This window comes from Quercus suber, unplaced genomic scaffold, assembly GCF_002906115.3.
Source record: "Quercus suber isolate HL8 unplaced genomic scaffold, Cork oak 2.0 scaffold_60, whole genome shotgun sequence".
Lineage (NCBI taxonomy): Eukaryota > Viridiplantae > Streptophyta > Magnoliopsida > Fagales > Fagaceae > Quercus > Quercus suber.
The window spans coordinates 361,038-377,882 of record NW_027069525.1 but is presented as its reverse complement, the minus strand read 5'-3'; the positions used below and the strand labels follow the sequence as shown (position 1 = coordinate 377,882).

The following is a 16,845-nucleotide window of genomic DNA, read 5'->3' as shown; positions in this document are numbered from 1 at the left end:
TGTAGTCCTCGGACCAGATGATTTGGGTTAGTTAACACTCCTTAACGGTTCTATAAGTGTTTAAACTTAAATCCAGTCATGCTTGTAGTCCTCGGACCAGATGATTTGGGTTAGTTAACACTCCTTAACGGTTCTATAAGTGTTTAAACTTAAATCCAGTCATGCCTGTAGTCCTCGGACCAGATGGTTTGGGTTAGTTAACACTCCTTAACGGTTCCCACCTTCATACAGTTAATGTTATTGAAGTTTAACTTTGGAATGAGTCATGCCTGAAATTCTCGAATGTATTTAAGGGTCCGTTTGGTTCCCGTAAAATATTTTCCGGAAAATACATATTTTTCGGAAATGCTATTTTCCGGAAAAGGAAAATATTTTTAAGTGTTTGGTTGTATTATGAAAATTGGTGTGGAAAATATTTTCATGTGTTTGGTTCAATTAGGAAAATGCTATTTTCCTACAACAATTTCCGGCAGCAAATTCCGCCCACAACAACACAACAACAACAACAACAAATTCCGGAAACCACAACACCACCACAACAACAACAACAACAACAATAATCAGTTCATCAAAAAAAAAAAAAAAAAACAACAACAGCAATCAAACTTTTAAAAAAAAAAAAAAAAAAGCTGAGAGATCGAGGAAGAGGAAGTGATCGACGACGCGGCGCAGCGACGACGATCGACGATCAACGATCGACGGCGAGGCGCGGTGCGAAGAGCGCTGGGTTCTTCGGGGATCGAGATCGAGATCGAGCGTTGGGTTCACGGCGAGGCGCGATGCGAAGGCTAGATCGCGAGATCGAGCGGAGGTGATCGAAGGCGATCGCCGGGGAGATCGGCGGTAGTGCGATCGAAGGCGAGATCGGCGCGGTGCTCAGGGTTCGCCGGCGACGTCTCCGGCGTGTCTGGGCTCCTCGGGGGCTGAAGGTGCTCTCTTTCTTTCTTTCCCTCTCTCTGTCTTCATGCTCTCTCTTTCTCTCCATTTTTCGGAATTCATTTGAAGTGAAAATGATTCCGTAAATCATTTTCACCCTTGACCGTGAGTCAACTGAAAATGATTTCCGAAAAATGCAATTTTCCGGCGCAACCAAACACCCAAAAATATAGAAAATCACTTCCGGAAATGAATTTCACCCAAAACAAACGCAGCCTAAATGAACTCTAACTTATGATAACATTCTCTCTGCATGTTTGAAAAGACCTGTGAAGCTTTTACATCACTCATTGCATTCATTACTTAGTAGTAATTCTTATACAAACTGCTCTTTTCAGTACCAATTTTGGTTATGTACATTGTTAGTATGATATGGTGGTTATGTTTACCTACATTACCATAATTACAAAGTACAGTTATTTGCAGCAAAAGTAAGTCATAAGATATGCAACGAAGACACCAAAAGTAAAAGGAAAACTGTTTCATTGATCAAAAGAAAATAGTTTACAATCCCTTACATAAAAGAAAAACAAATACAAGTACAAAACAAAAAAACACCTAAGTATCTAAGTCTTCGCTTGAGGGACCAAGGGGTCGGCAGCCTGACTAGACTGAGTTACAGCAGCTTCTAGGACTTGGTCCTTAGGTGCTGGAGGGGTTTTCTTCTTTCCCAAGCCCTCACCCTTATCCTTGGATGCCTCAGCTGGCTTGCTCTGATCACTAGGCTGATCAAACTCCTTAGAGGCCTCGAGGGTGATTGGAGGAACTTGGCTGACCAAGGGTTGCTCTGAAGCCTCTTGAAATTGTGTTGGAAGAGGGGGATTAGACCCTGGGAGCTCTCGGATATCAAAGCTATAATATATGCTCCCAGGTAGTCTCAGTTCTGAGTCCGCAAGGACCCCAGTAGCATCCAGTGCCTTGCCCCACGTTATATCACAGTAGTCTCGGCTAACCGAGGCAAACTGCTCGGTGAGGCCTTTTTCGGTCTCCTCCACCCCCAGCTAATATGCTGCTTTTCTTTCAGCCTCAGTCGCCTCCTTAGCTAGCTGAGCATTCTTCTGAGTCAGCTTGGCAGTCTCCCTGGCCTTTTGAAGTTCAGCGCGAAGTTCCTTCATAAGTGCTTTCTCAGTTGCCAAATTGGTCTCAGTCTCATTTAACAGCTTACATTGGGCTTCGGCCTGCTTCTCAGCATTCTGTAGGATAGCATTAAGACTATTCCTTTCATTAGTTACCTTTTTGAGCTGCTTAGAGAGTTTAAAAAACTCTTCCTTTAGGCTGCCCAAAGACTTCTCTGCCTCGGACCGAGAGTGGGCCTCTGCTTAGGCTTCGATATAGGTTTTCTTGTTCCACTCTTCAGCCATAAAAACTTACTGAGTAATCTACAGAGTAAAGTGAAAGAATTAGCACGAAACAAACAAAAATTAGCATCCCAAACTAAAGAGCTGGGATAACTCACTTACCATGGCCAAATTCCTTTTCAGGGACATGAAGAGTTCATACTGGCTAAAGCGCCTATATGAATCCATGTATCGGGGAAGGAGCAATGGTTGCTCCAAGGCGTCAGCTACTATTCTTGCTCTTCCCCCATCATAGTTTCTGAGGGAAGTATCCCAAGGAATAGAAGTGCCATCCAATTCCAACTTCGGAGACCATGTGCGTGGCCCTCAGCGCATATCAGCAACATGAGGGTCATCTCGGCTCTTAGTAGATGAGGCCCTCTTGCTCCGGTGGTCTTTCGCCACCTTCTGTTGCTTGATTGCTTTTGGTGGCACCACCACCTCCCTCTCCTCAGTTTCAAGGAGGGGCCTCTTCTTCTTCAGATCTGGCAAGGGCTTTAAGCCGAGATCAGGAACCTGAGGTGGCGGTGAAGGTAGACTCACCACGGGTTGGGAAGTCTCAGTCCCTTTTGGCTTAGCCTTCTTGCCTCTATTCTTCATCAAAGCCTTTAAGTCTGACATATCTTCCTTTTCCGAATAGTCTTCTAGAAGAGCAGTTATTAGAATGGGAGAATGGACACTGGACTGCCTGTCAATTTTCTCCTCGGAGTTTGAGGATGGTATCACTTGAACCCCTCTTGAAGCTTCTCCTTCGATTTTGAATTTGTCTATTTGTTCCTCTAGTGAAGAGGACGAGGAGCCAACCTTCTCACCTACAACCACCGATTCAAGGGGGACTTATTGAACTGGCTGAACAAGCAATGGCATACCTTGTGGATTTGGGTGTGGTACGGGTTCAAGGTCGTATAGTGCTAAGAAGCCACGCCGAGCGACGTCTATTCGCCAGACCCGATAATCACCTTTTGTAATGGAGTTGCCGACCGGCTGAATATCGGTTGATTTTGGCGTGTAGCCGAGGATGAGAGGAACAGACCGAAGCTGTTCGTCTTCACTCACAAAGATCTCCAAGCATAATAAATAATTAAGCGCGGCTGTGTTGGTGAGGCTAAGCTGAGGAAAAGTGTGATCCTTATCTGTTAACATTTAAAAAAAAAAAAAAAAGAAAAAAAAAACTTAGTCAGAAAACTGGAAAATAATGACATAAAGGAGAAGACAGATTATGAAGAGTGAAGATCCTAAATCTACTGTTAGAGATCCTAAGTCTAAGAAGTCACACCTGGCTCTCCTGGCTGGGTCGAACAGTGAAGACCATCATGCTACATGCCCGAGATGATCAAATAGTCGTCTTTCATTCCTTTATTTGACTTGGGAAGGTAGGAGAGAAGTCTAACGGTGTCAGATCGGGATTTAAGGTAATATCCCACTCCCTTCTAGCTATGACACTCGTACATATGTACCAAGTCACGCCAAGTCAGTCCTAATCCTAGATGAAGGTTCAGGGCATCAATGGCTTCTAGGATCCTAAAGGTATTAGGCGCGCACTGCTCGGGGGAAAGTCTATGATTACGAAGGTAGTTCATGGTAATAGAGGCCATTGGAAGAGTCATTTCCCCTTCAATGAAGGCTATCATGGGGATTATGACTTCTCCCTCTCTTCGGTCAGTTAATATTCGTTCCGGAGGGTAATACCTCAGATTTACCCCCTGTGGTATACCATAGGTCTGCTTAAATTCTTCTATTAAGGCAGGACTATCGATGAAGTATTGAAATCTACCCATTTTTAAGAAAGACTCGACGCAATAACCAGGAGGTAAAGGTTTGAAGGTTAAGAACCCTGGCCGATAAGAGAATGATGAACTTAAGGATGTCAAAACTTACACAGGCGAAACTGAAGAATGATCTCTGAATTTGCAGAAGGACTTTTTGCGGACTCTGGGAAGTAATAGGACAGGTGATTGGAGGAGATTGAAGAATTTGAGTGCGTGAGTTCGCTGGATAGTCTGAAGATTTGTAAGGTGAAGAAGAAATAACCTCCTCTGAGGGCTTATATACGGGGACAGATGAAAGGGTGTAATTCATCCCGCCTAAATCCCGAAGAATAATCATGTCCGTTTGATCAATGGCCCACCGTTGGATGCAAAAGACAAAACCCCGCCTAAAGTGATTAATACAGCGCTTTAGGAATACGGAAACGACAGCGGCAATGATGAAGCGTTTGCATCTATGCCTACACACGTGCAAGTTTAGATATTTATGTGTTTTTTCAAGCTTTTTACTGCGTGACAGGTCAAAATCCTATTTTTTCTCCTCGGATGCAGGGGAAAAATTAAAATTTTGAGGGGCTATTGTAGGGGGAAAAGGCCCAACCTTACATAGTGGGCCTAGGGCCCTGTTTAAGGATTACTGTGTGTTTGAAGAGAAGGAATCGGTTGAGATAGAGTCCATCTGGAAGAAAGATACCTGGAAACGAAGGAGGAGTACAATCCGAAGAGGTCAACAACGGTCTGAAGAGGTCTTACTCCTCAGATACGAATATTCTTGATTAATCGAACGTGTGAAAGGTCCGAATGATCTTCCTAGCAACCCCAATGATAAAGATAAGCTTTGAGTATGTCAGGAGATGATAAGAATGAAGAAATATCTAAAGGAAAAGCTGCTACCACCGTATTAAATGCACTGCAGCAACTTTTCTAGCCGTATTTATGTAGAGAAGACCCCTGAACAGTGTAATCTCAGCTACCGCCACTCACCAAAAGCTAAAGAAGATACATGACATGACATACACTTAAGTAGGTACCCAAATGAAGAACAAGTGAACAATGGGGATGATGGGGAAGGATACTATATAAAGAAGAAGGGCTCTTGATATAAAAAAAATAAATAAATAAATAAATAAATAAATAAATAAAAAGACGAGAGAAAGAAAAAGAGAGACTTCACTGCAACTCTGAGAACTGTAATCACTACTCAATTTATCATAAACCTCTTCGGACTTCAATTCATTTCATCTCTACGTGTATTTTTCTGCTGGTTTATACTTGGAGATTATAACCAATCGTTGTTAATTCCATAACCAACCTAGCTCTAACATCCACGCTCTACAAATTTGTTGTTTTAGGCTTGGGCCACAAATCCTAACCCTACAATAGTAATATTTGTTTTTCCTTAATAACTTTTAGTTTAAAAGTCAAAATAAGGCCCCCCCTCTATTTTAGGACGTCTCTTAGTAACATTATTTTCAATTTTCAATATTATCTAAATTTTACTATTTTTTGGCAAAAATCACTATTTTGCCACCTAATTACATGATTAGCGCGGATTAGGGTTTCTGGGTATTTTCATAGCTGCCTTAGGGTTTCTTTTACTATTTAAACATGTTGTAGCCTTTGGGGCAATTCAGTTTTTTAAATTTATAAAATGCAAACTTTGTCTATTTCTCTCTAGTAGATTCTAGAACTCTATGACCTTGTGGATTCAAGAGACCCTTCGTGGGTTCGAGGATTTCATTCAGAAGCTAACGTATTTAGTTTCTTTTTTCATTTAGAAAGTAGCGTGTTTGTTTTCTTGTAGCTTTCACAACACCAGTTAAGTTCTAAAAGTTTAGGACAATTGGCAAACTGTGAACAAAAACTTATCTAGATATAAATCTTAGAGTCTATAGGGTATATTAGACAATGCTTAAGGTGTTGTAAGTCAAAATAAAAGAAAAAAGAAGCTGTACGTTCAAAAAATTCAAAACATACCAAGTTTGACTGATCAAGACTATGGTTTGATCAATCGAGACACAGGTCTACAGAAATTAATTAAAGCCCAACAGCTCATTAAGCCCACTAAATGACTAGGATTTCAAATCTAATTCCTCAAGTATTTAAAAGAAACCCTAAGACATGTTTTGTTATGACTTTAGAGGTGCTATTTTGAGATCTAAAATGTATTGTGTTTTCTCCTTTCAAAGTAACTACCAAAATTCCATCTACACATTATTTGAATCGGTAAATCTGAAGTTTGCTGCTACAAGAACATACATAACTGATGATTTAAAGTTTTGAGTGGGATCTTAGAGTCACAAACATGGGTATTTGTGCACAAAAAAAATTTAGATTGAAGAGTCCATGGATTCGAAGTTTCACGTGACTATGTGAGTAAGTTCTACAAGAGGTAGCTTTAGATTTAAGGAAAAATATATTGTAAACTTCCATTCTATTGAATCTGTTTACCTTGAGGATAGTTTAGGTTAAATTCTCCCCAAATTTTTTTACCTTGAAATTGTTGGTTTCATTAGTTTTTCTAGGTAATCATATCGCTTTTCTTCTTTACTTTTCTGCACTTTGTGATATGATTGTCTATGTTTAATCTAAATTTGAATAATAAACCTAAGTATTAACTTGGTTAATTATTTAAATTTAACAAATCTAGTTTACAGGGGTCTAAACAAACAAATAATAATAATACTACAACTACTACAAAAATAAATAAATGAAATACTAAATAATAGTCTTAGTCCAAGTGTTCCCATTGCAGTCAACACCATAGTTGCTCTACTATAATTTGCCATACTCAGCAATCTAGGCATTGACATTTTATGACAAATTAATTAGCACGGTATAAGTGGAGTAGTGGTGACCATTAGAATCCCTATTGCACATGATCAATTTTCCACCAAAGGCTATTAATAATGATAATTTTTGTCCAAGTCTTTTTTTTTTTTTTTTTTTACACCACAGTTAGGGGTGGCAATTCGTGTTCGCATGTCGGGTTCGTGTCGTGTAAAGTTATGAGTATTTGACTACATAGGTCAACACTAACTCAACGACATGTTTATTAAATGGGTCAAGATTCCTCAACCCTAACACGACCCATTTATTAAACAGGTTTGTCGTGTCGACCAATTTATCAAATTTTATCAAAATGAAAAAAAAAATTATGAAAAAACAAAAAAATAAATATTTTTAATATAAAATTTAGAATTAATGAGTAGTTGTATCATAAATAATCATTCAAAACTAAAATATATCTCAATATCACAAATAATCAATCACAATATGTCAAAGAAAACAAATCACAATAACTAATAAGTTTATATACCTAGAGTTTGAAGGGTATATTAGTAAAATGTCATTTAATTAAACGGGTCAGACGGGTCAAACAGGTTCTATATGTTCAACACTAACCCAACCCGTTTATTAAACGAGTTAGCCGTGTCAACCCGAATATGACACGAACTCATTAAGTTTCAACCCATAACCTGCTAATTTCGTATCGTGTTGTGTCGGGTTTGCGGGTTGTGTCAAATTTTGCCACCCCTAACCACAGTTGCTATATTAAAATTGCCATACTCGGCAATCTAGGCATTGACATTTCAAGAGAATATAACACCGTAAAAGTGCAGTCACGTTGGGGATGATTACAACCTACCAATCTCCATCGCACATGATCAATTTTCAACCAAAAGCTTCAAGTCAAATTATTATATATTATCATTCTCTTCCCGTCCCTGTATAGGTTTGAATGGTCACTACAAAAAACGCGGGTTTTAGCCGCGTTTTGTAGCTGTGTTTTTGAAAAACGCGGCTACAGGATGGAGTTTCAGCCGGGTTTTTAAAAAACGTGGCTCCAGGCTAGACTTCGAGCCGCGTTTTTGAAAAACACAGCTCCAGGTTAGCCTTTGAGCCGCGTTTACTAAACCCGGCTATAGCCCTCCCTGGAGCCGCGTTTTTTCAGGGTGAGGCTGCGTTTTTTGTTTTATTTGTTTTTTCCTTTTTCAAATATGTCCGGAGCTGCGTTTACCAAACACAACTCAGGTGCAGCTCAGGTTATGGTTAGAGCTGCGTTTAACCACTAAACGCGGCTTCAACATTAAGTAAAAAAAAAAAAAAAAACACAACTCCACAGAAGAAAAAAATACCCTAACCTCTCGATCAATCTCAAAAAACCCTCTCGGACTACAACTCGATCCCCCTTCCTAGCTCCGATTCCCCATCCTTCAACTCGATCCCCCTTCCTCCGATTCCCCTCCCTCTGAACTCGATCCCCCTTCCTCCCTTCCTCCGATTCCCCTTCCTCTGAACTCGATCCCCCTTCCTCCGATTCCCCTTCCTCCGATATCCCTTCCTCTCAACTTGATATCAAACTCCTTCCCTCTCTTCCACCCTCTTCGAATCGCCGTCATCCTTGCGGTCTTCCCTCCGCTCTCCATTCCCTTCTCATCGATTGGTAACACACACACACACACACACTCACACTCTCCAACTCGCAATCTCCCTGAAGACACTGTCGCAAGGCTGAGTAAGAGTAAGTTTTTAAAATTTTTTGATTTGGTTTGTGTTTTAGGGTCCCCATTTTTCGTTTAGGGTTTCGATTTTCGATCTAGGGTTTCGATTTTGGGTTTAAATGTTCAATTTTCCCAATTAATTTCGTTCTAGATTTGGATTGAAAAATTAGGGCTAAGGAAATCTCTTTGATTCTCTCTAATTTTGTTGCAGGCTTGTTGGAGGAGCCGGTGATATCAAGCTTACTAAAGATGGCAACACTGTTTTGAAAGAAATGGTGACTTCTCTCTCTCTCTCTGTCTCTCTCTCGCTCTGTCTCGTAAACCCTTGATCTTTAAAAGTTTTTTTGTACAATACGCACAGCTTGTGTTACTCGCATTGCAATGCAACATTTTTTTTTTCTTTTTCTTTTAATATTTTACTCTTAATTAAGGTCTATGAAATTGAACTGTTTAGGGTTCCTAAAAAAAAATGAAAATTGTATTTAGTGTTAACTGTTATCCTTTTACATTTTTTAACAGTGATGCTTGCAATCTAGATATAGAGAAGGAGGAGAAAATAGACCCCTGCCATTGTATTATTGTATTATTGTAAAATACGTTGATTCAAGACGCATTTCAAAGGTGACTACTCTACAATATTGCATCTTAACATTTGCCACCTGGAACATGAACAACACAGTTTCTTGGCGTATTCACATCTTCATGAGTAGACACATGCACAATACGTTAGGTTCCATGAACAAAACAATAGCTCTCATTATCAATGCTCTTCCAAATGTATTGCTGAAGTTGATTAAATTATGGAGTGATTTGACTAGATTGTTTTTAATGAATAGTTGAACAATTGTTTAGTCTTCCTTTCATATATGTTACTCTTTGTATTATGTAACGGTTTTAGAGCAGTGATGAGCTCTCCCTATTTCTTTCGATCTACGTATGTAGTCTCGCACCTATCATATATAATATTATTTAGTTTTTCCTTTTTGTTTGGCATTTGAAAAGTCAAATCACTCCATAATTTGGCAAAAAATAATGTTATGTCTCATTCCCTCATATCATTCAAGCATAAAAAATTGCTCCATTGTCAGGGATTTTCATATAAATGTGCATTTAAGCATTGCCGAATTACCATTTGGAATTCATGTTTAGAGTATTATTATGTATTGCAAGCAAACATTTGGCAACTTTAACTTGACAAAGAATAATTTGTGCAGTTTTACCATGAAGTGGACAAGAAAGCATTTCCGCTCAACCCTTTTGGAAGCAAATGAAACGGAGGACTTTCTAATTAGCATATTGTAAACACAAACGTTTGTATATATATATTTTTGTAAACACAAATGTTGTTGCTTGCTGCCTTAGTGTTTGAGGGCAGTTTAGAATATAAAACTCAGCTCTTTGTATATTTTTTGTGATGTCCAAACATTTGTATATATCTTTTGGCAATTTCGTGTTGGGAACTTGTATATATCTTGCTTGATTTGCTGTTGGGAACCTGGTCATGGACCTGTGATGTTGGGATGTAACAGGAACTTGTATGTATATGGCAGGAAGCAGTTGTTTAAGGGAGGGGGGGTGGGGGGGAAAAAAAACCTATAGCCGCGTTTTTAGTGTAAACGCGGCGGAAGTGGAACCTATAGCCGCGTTTTAAAAACGCGGCTATAGGTCCATAGCCTTAGCCGCGCATTAAAAAACGCGGCTCAAGTGCGACATATGGCCGCGTTTTCTAAAATGCGGCTAAAGGTTTGCAACCGTAGCCGCGTTTTGAAACGCGGCTCAAGTGGAACCTGTAGCCGCGTTTTTTAAAAAATGCGGCCATAGGCTTGCAATGCCGGTTTCCTGTTCCAGAGCAAAAACGCGGCTTTAGGTCTGACCTGTAGCCGCGTTTTACAAAAACGCGGCTATAGGTGTGAGTTGTAGCCGCGTTTTTGGAAAATGTAGCCATTGGCCTGTAGCTGCGGTACTTAGGCCGTGTTTGTAAACGTGGCTACAGGAAACACGGCTCCAGCTTGTAGCCGCGTTTTTGGGGTCTATAGCCGCGTTTTTTAAACGCGGCTATAAACCCAGATTTTTGTAGTGGGTTCTCCATGCATATATATAATATTTAGTCAGTAGAACATGGATACAAGAACTTTCTTCAAGTCCTTATATGGTGATAATGGAAATGAATCCAAGTCGACGTGAATTTATGTATGCATCCGAATCTCTTAAGCCGGGTGAAAAGCGCCCAAAAGGACAAGGAGAAATGTTTACATCCCACTGTTTCTCTATCTTTTTGTTCCTCTTGCTACTATGTTCATCAAGTCGGATGTCTAATGCACAGAATGATGCTTTAAAGAAATAACAATCTGACATGCTCAGTTTAGGTGCAGTTGTAGATTACACCACTCTTGCTGGCAAAAAAGAAAGTCGCGATGGATATGGCAATTAAGGATTTATATGCTCATGCCAATCACCAGAACTTCCCCATTCTACATGTGGAAAACTCTCGAGGAGACCCTTTCGGAGCAGCCTCTTTTGGTGAGTACTTTTCTATGTGTTGCTTCGTAACTCATTCAGCATTTTGTCTATTGAAATTGTTTTCAAATAATAAGTGAAAGTATACCGGGCTAGATATCATTAGGTATTATTTAATTACAGGTATTAAGTTGTTCCTCTTTCTTTGTCAAGTCATGAAGATTTAAACCGCTAAGGTGACTAGAATATATTGTAAACACCACTACTAAAAATATTAATATTCATAAAGAACTTTCTTGTTTGATGAGACCAGAGATATTTTATCATACCTCTTGTAATTAAGGTTGAATGAAAATTTGTGTCTTGCAGTTAAACTAATTACTCTTCCTCCTGATTCGTTCAATGAGATTCTATCACTTTGGTAAGATTGAAAGTCAATGGGAATCTATGACTTGGGTAGCTAGATGGAATCATGGAAATTTAATTATATCAATGCATACATACAGTCAATTTTCTCATTCCTACTCGAATTAATAGAACCCCACATATATGTTCGAAGTAAAATTTTAATAGTTAGTCAGTAGATGTGATCTTTAATTTCTCACTACAAATCTTATTATGTAACTTTGAGGTTTCTTGACAGATTTTGACATGGATATATGAATACAGGACATGAACTCAGACCACCCAATTTTTTTTTTTTTTTTTCTCTCGGTTCTAGATTTATAGATATTTTTTTGCATAAGGGATTTAAATTAAATTCAACCCTATATTAGACTTATAGATGATAAAATTTTGATTGCAGCTAAGACCCTGATTGAGAAGAAAAATGCGAAAGCTATATTAGGGTTTGGAACATGGCAAGAGGCTGTCTTCGTTGCTCAGCTTGGCAATGAATCCAGAGTCCCGATCCTGTCATTGGCAAATGAAATCCCACAGTGGGCCTCTTGCCACTGGCCATTCCTAGTAAATGCGGCTCGCAGCCAAAATGCTCAAATGAAAGCTGTGGCAGCTATAATTCAAAGTTGGAAATGGAGGAAAGTGAACATTATCTATGAAGACATGAACCCAGCTGTGACTGGAATTAGCCCTGAACTCATTGCCGCTATACAAGGAGTGGACGCGGAGATTAACGACCTCTTGCTTCTCTCTCCTTTTCCTCGATATCCTTCTCTATCACAAAAGTTGGAGAGCCTGAAAAATGAGTCATGCAGAGTTTTCATTGTTCACACTTCCATTACCTTAGCCACTAAAATCTTCACAGAAGCGAATAATCTAGGAATGATGGATAAGGATTACGTTTGGATCACCACCAATGCCATTACAAGTCAAATTGATTCACTTAATGCATCAATTATCTCCTCAATGCAAGGTGTCTTAGGAGTCAAGAGCTACTTTTCCACCACACCTAAAAGCTACAAAGATTTCCACTTTAGATTTCGGATCATGTTTCGTTTGCAATATCCTGGTGAGCCAGTTCCAGAACCAGGGACTTCTGCGATGCAGGCCTATGATACTGCATGGGCTGTGGCTATTGCATTGGTGGGAAAGCCTTATGTAAAAAGCTGTGCAAATTTGACAGACCATGTTGCCTGTATGCACGAAATGAATGGACCACAGTTGCTAGAAGAAATCTTGCAAAGCAATTTTGAGGGTTTAACTGGTGCATTCAATTTTAAAATGGGAAAATTGGCTCCGATACACATTTTTCGCATAGTTAATGTGGTCGGGAAAAGTTATAGGGAACTTGGATTCTGGTCGGAGGGACTAGGCTTCTCAGAGAGCATCCATAAGGCTAGTAAGTACAACAGGTCAATGAGTATTCTAGGACAAGTGTTTTGGCCGGGAGGGCCTTGGTCAGTGCCAAACGGGTGGGGGGTACCAATTATTGCTAAACCACTGAAAATAGGAGTACCTGCAGTGATCACTTTTAGTGAATTTGTGAATGTGAGATATTATCGTCCTGGGGCCAAACCAATCGTTAATGGATTTTCCATTGCTGTCTTCGAAGCTGCATTAGAGCTTCTACCATATCACTTTCCATATGAATTTATTCCATTTAACGGCACATATGATTCTTTGGTGCAGCAAGTTTATGTTAAGGTAATATTTATCAACTACTTTTTTGTAGTACCGATTTAGAAAGTATACTATAGGTTGTCCTATTTTGCCACCCAAATTGTTTTGAATCAATTCATTTGCGACATAAAAATTCATTATAGTGTATAATATATAAAAGCAACTTCAAATGAAAATGGAACTACCATATTCTATGTTTGTTTCACATTCATTGAATAAACTAGTTATATTTCACCTATGGTTATAGCATATGAATATGTCATATCTTAGGATTATTTCAATTAAAGTTCTAAACTCTACATTTTTAAAAGCTAGGGAGAATGAAATGAAAAACTTACTGTTGGTGCAATCACAATAATAATGGAAATAATACAACGAGAAACTGAATAATACTTATAAATTTTATTACTTTAAAGAGAGAAATTACACAACACTATTTGGACTGAGGCGCGATACTCTCTCTCTTTAAGGAGATTCAAGCCCTTAATTGGCTAAATTTTGTAACCGGTGCAGACTTTCTCTAACTTTTCTCCCCCAGGATACAATAGCCCAACAAGTGTCGTATGACTCAAACAATCTCTACACAAAGTGTTTAAGGCCAAAACTTCACCAGAAAGAACACCTTTCTTTGAGTTGGTTAATGACTCTTTATTTTCCATAGTAAAAATGGAGTATTAATTCATACCTTCACTCTTTACCTCTCCCTTGCGCACATATCTAGCTCAATATCTGAGTCAATACATTTTAGCCTATTAATCACCACAATTAAAAAGAATAAAATAGTCTATCTCCTTTTCAATGTGGGATTAAACATTTTCACTAACTCTTCATCTTCCATATTCACTCTCACATCTTTATACTTATGTTATAACATTTATTCATTTTAATTATTTAATATTAAAATGCTCCAACATTTACCACTAGCACCAACCTTGTAAGTATTACTAGATTACATCAACTGATATGTTACTTTGTGTTTGAGAAGACTTTTGATGCAGTTGTTGGAGATATAGCCATAATTGCCAATCGTAGTGAATATGCAGAATTCCCGCAACCCTATTCTGACTCAGGTCTCCAAATGTTGATATATTTCAAGCCTAAAAAAGCAGAAAGAGCTTGGCTGTTCAAGAAGCCGTTCACCACCTTTATGTGGGTTTTTACAAGGGTCATTAATATTTATTATGGATTTGTTGTATGGTTGATAGAGCGGAATCACAACCCAGATTTCAGGGGCAGTATATAGAACCAAATTGGAACCATGCTTTCCTTAGCCTTCACAACACTGTTCTCACTACAGGGTAACCATATTTCATTTCTTTCTATGTTTCTTAACTACCTAGATTAAATCATGAAAGATTCTTCAATCAATATTTATTATGAGAGTTTGTAACATATTTTCTCTTGTCATATCCCTTCTTAAAGATATCAACTAAAGTCTTTGTGGCCAAGAGTTTTATAGTATAACTAGTATCTCTCAATATTTTTAATAGAAATGTTTAAAATTCAAATCACACCTCTCCTGACTATTAAATTATCAAAAAAGAAAAAAATTTGTGTGGTGATGCTTGCATGCAATGAAAATCATCTTAAACAAGTTAAACCATTTAGGAGAATTCATATATAGATTCTTCCTGTCCATGCTATGCAGTGCATAGGATACCCTTTTTCATGTATGACATATTTAATTTTTATCTAACTGCATTAGAATAGGAACATGTGGAATACAATAGTTAGAATGTTAGACTAACGGGCCTAAGCTGTATATATTCTCTTTACTTGGAGCCTTGGAGGTCACTCATGTACAAATATATAAATCTAGAAAATTGTTGTTACTTGTTAGTAACTATTGTGTGTTTACTTGTAGGAGAAAAATTACACAGCAACCTGTCCCGGATGACTATGGTCGTATGCCTATTTGTGGCGTTGGTTATCACACAAAGTTTCACGGCCAGTCTAACATCACTGCTCACCGTTCAACAACTTGATCAAACAACGATCGACATTGAGACACTTAAAAAGAGTGGAGCCAAAGTTGGGTGTGATGCGAATTCGTTTGTTGTAAAATATTTGGAGGTGGTCTTAGGTTTTCAACCCAACAACATCAGGAGAATAGGTTCAGGAGATTATTATCCACAGGCTCTTAAAAGTGGAGAGATTGCAGCAGCCTTTCTTGAGGCCCCATATGTTAAAGTGTTTCTCGCTAAATATTGTGAAGGTTTCACCACTTCAGGACCAGCATTTAAAGTGGGAGGTTTTGGATTTGTGAGAATCCATTGACTCATTCACAATTTAACCTTACTTTTTCAAATCATTATTCTAAATTGTGTTTTCACACGTGATTTTTCTCAAGGAGATGTATCAATCTGTCACATTAGTTCGTGATTATTAAAGTTTTTTTTTTCTACGTCATTATTTAGTTGAATATCACTAAAACTTTGCATTGAAGTAGCCATTAAAGGAAACATATAACTCTCTTTTAGAAAGAGGGGTTTTTTTTTTTTTTTCTTTTTTTCTTGTGAAAATACCATAGGAGGAATACGAAAAATATCCTCATCCACTCATTTCCATCTAATTTTTTTGTACAATTATGCACAATTTATACAAAAATATCCACATTTTTAAAAGTTAAAAAACAAATTTAAAAATGTCCATATTTTTAAAACATAAGAAATAGATGTAAAATTATGAATGTAAAAAAATGCATGCATGTGAGAGTATTATTTTATTGAAAGGTACAATAGGTTAACATTTAAAGTTTTATTGATGTAGAGCCTAAAAGATAATTTTCATTTCTCACTTCTCAGGCTTTCCCAAGGAGCTCTCCTTATCTACCTGATATTTCTGAAGCAGTTCTAAAATTATCTGAAAGTGGAAAATTGCGACAGCTTGAGCATTCTTTAACCTCTTCCTACAAGTGCTCAGCGTCTAATTCTGACGATGGTCTTGATAGTCTTGGACCGAATAGTTTCTGGGGTCTCTTTGTCATCACTGGAGGAATGTCCACCATTGCTCTTTTGGCCTTTATCTTTCGTTATGTTCGTGAAAGATGGTATCGACCTTTAGGCCAAGCCCAAGCACAACACCATCATACCCCATCTAAAGATGAATTATGGATGTTTGCTCCTGAAATATGGTATCGACCTTTAGGCCAAGCCCATGCACAACAGCATCATGCCCCATCTGACAATGAATTATGGATGTTTGGTCCTGAAATGGAAAACCAATAACAATCATATCTGTAATAACCAGGCATGTAAACCTGCGGGCAAAAGCACACATTATACTTAGCTGCAACGAAAACTCTTTTTAATGTTAATAATTTGTATCCTTTAGATTAGATATTAAATCCATTGCGTGGATTTCATTTGAATCTACACAGTTTGATTTAGATGAATAGTTAATGGCATGCCATACAATCAGATATTCAAGTATTCAAATCTATTGATTTAAAATCTAAATTCAAATTCAAGTATCCAAACGCAATCTTAAAATTGAATTCAGTATATTAATCACATGCTCATTTGTCCCTTTCGCTTAGGAACTAGAAATTTCAAATTTCATCAATCTGAGATTTTGTTGGTGGGTGTGTGATAGAAGACACAGACACGGAGAGAGCAATGGAGATAAAGATTCAAGAAGGACTGGTCTCTTGGCTCTTGCTGGCAGTTGGTGGCGGTGGGAGGAATTTAGGTTGATTTTTTTCTTTTTCTTTTATTTTAGGTTAATGAAATAAAATAGCAAATATTTAGGCATTAATGAGCAGGT

General features: G+C 38.2%; 1 pseudogene; it reads left to right on the top strand.

Moving 5' to 3' along the window:
- The first annotated feature begins 10,958 nt into the window (after positions 1 to 10,958).
- LOC112040070 (glutamate receptor 2.2-like) lies at positions 10,959 to 16,307 on the top strand (annotated as a pseudogene).
- Positions 16,308 to 16,845: the final 538 nt, after the last annotated feature.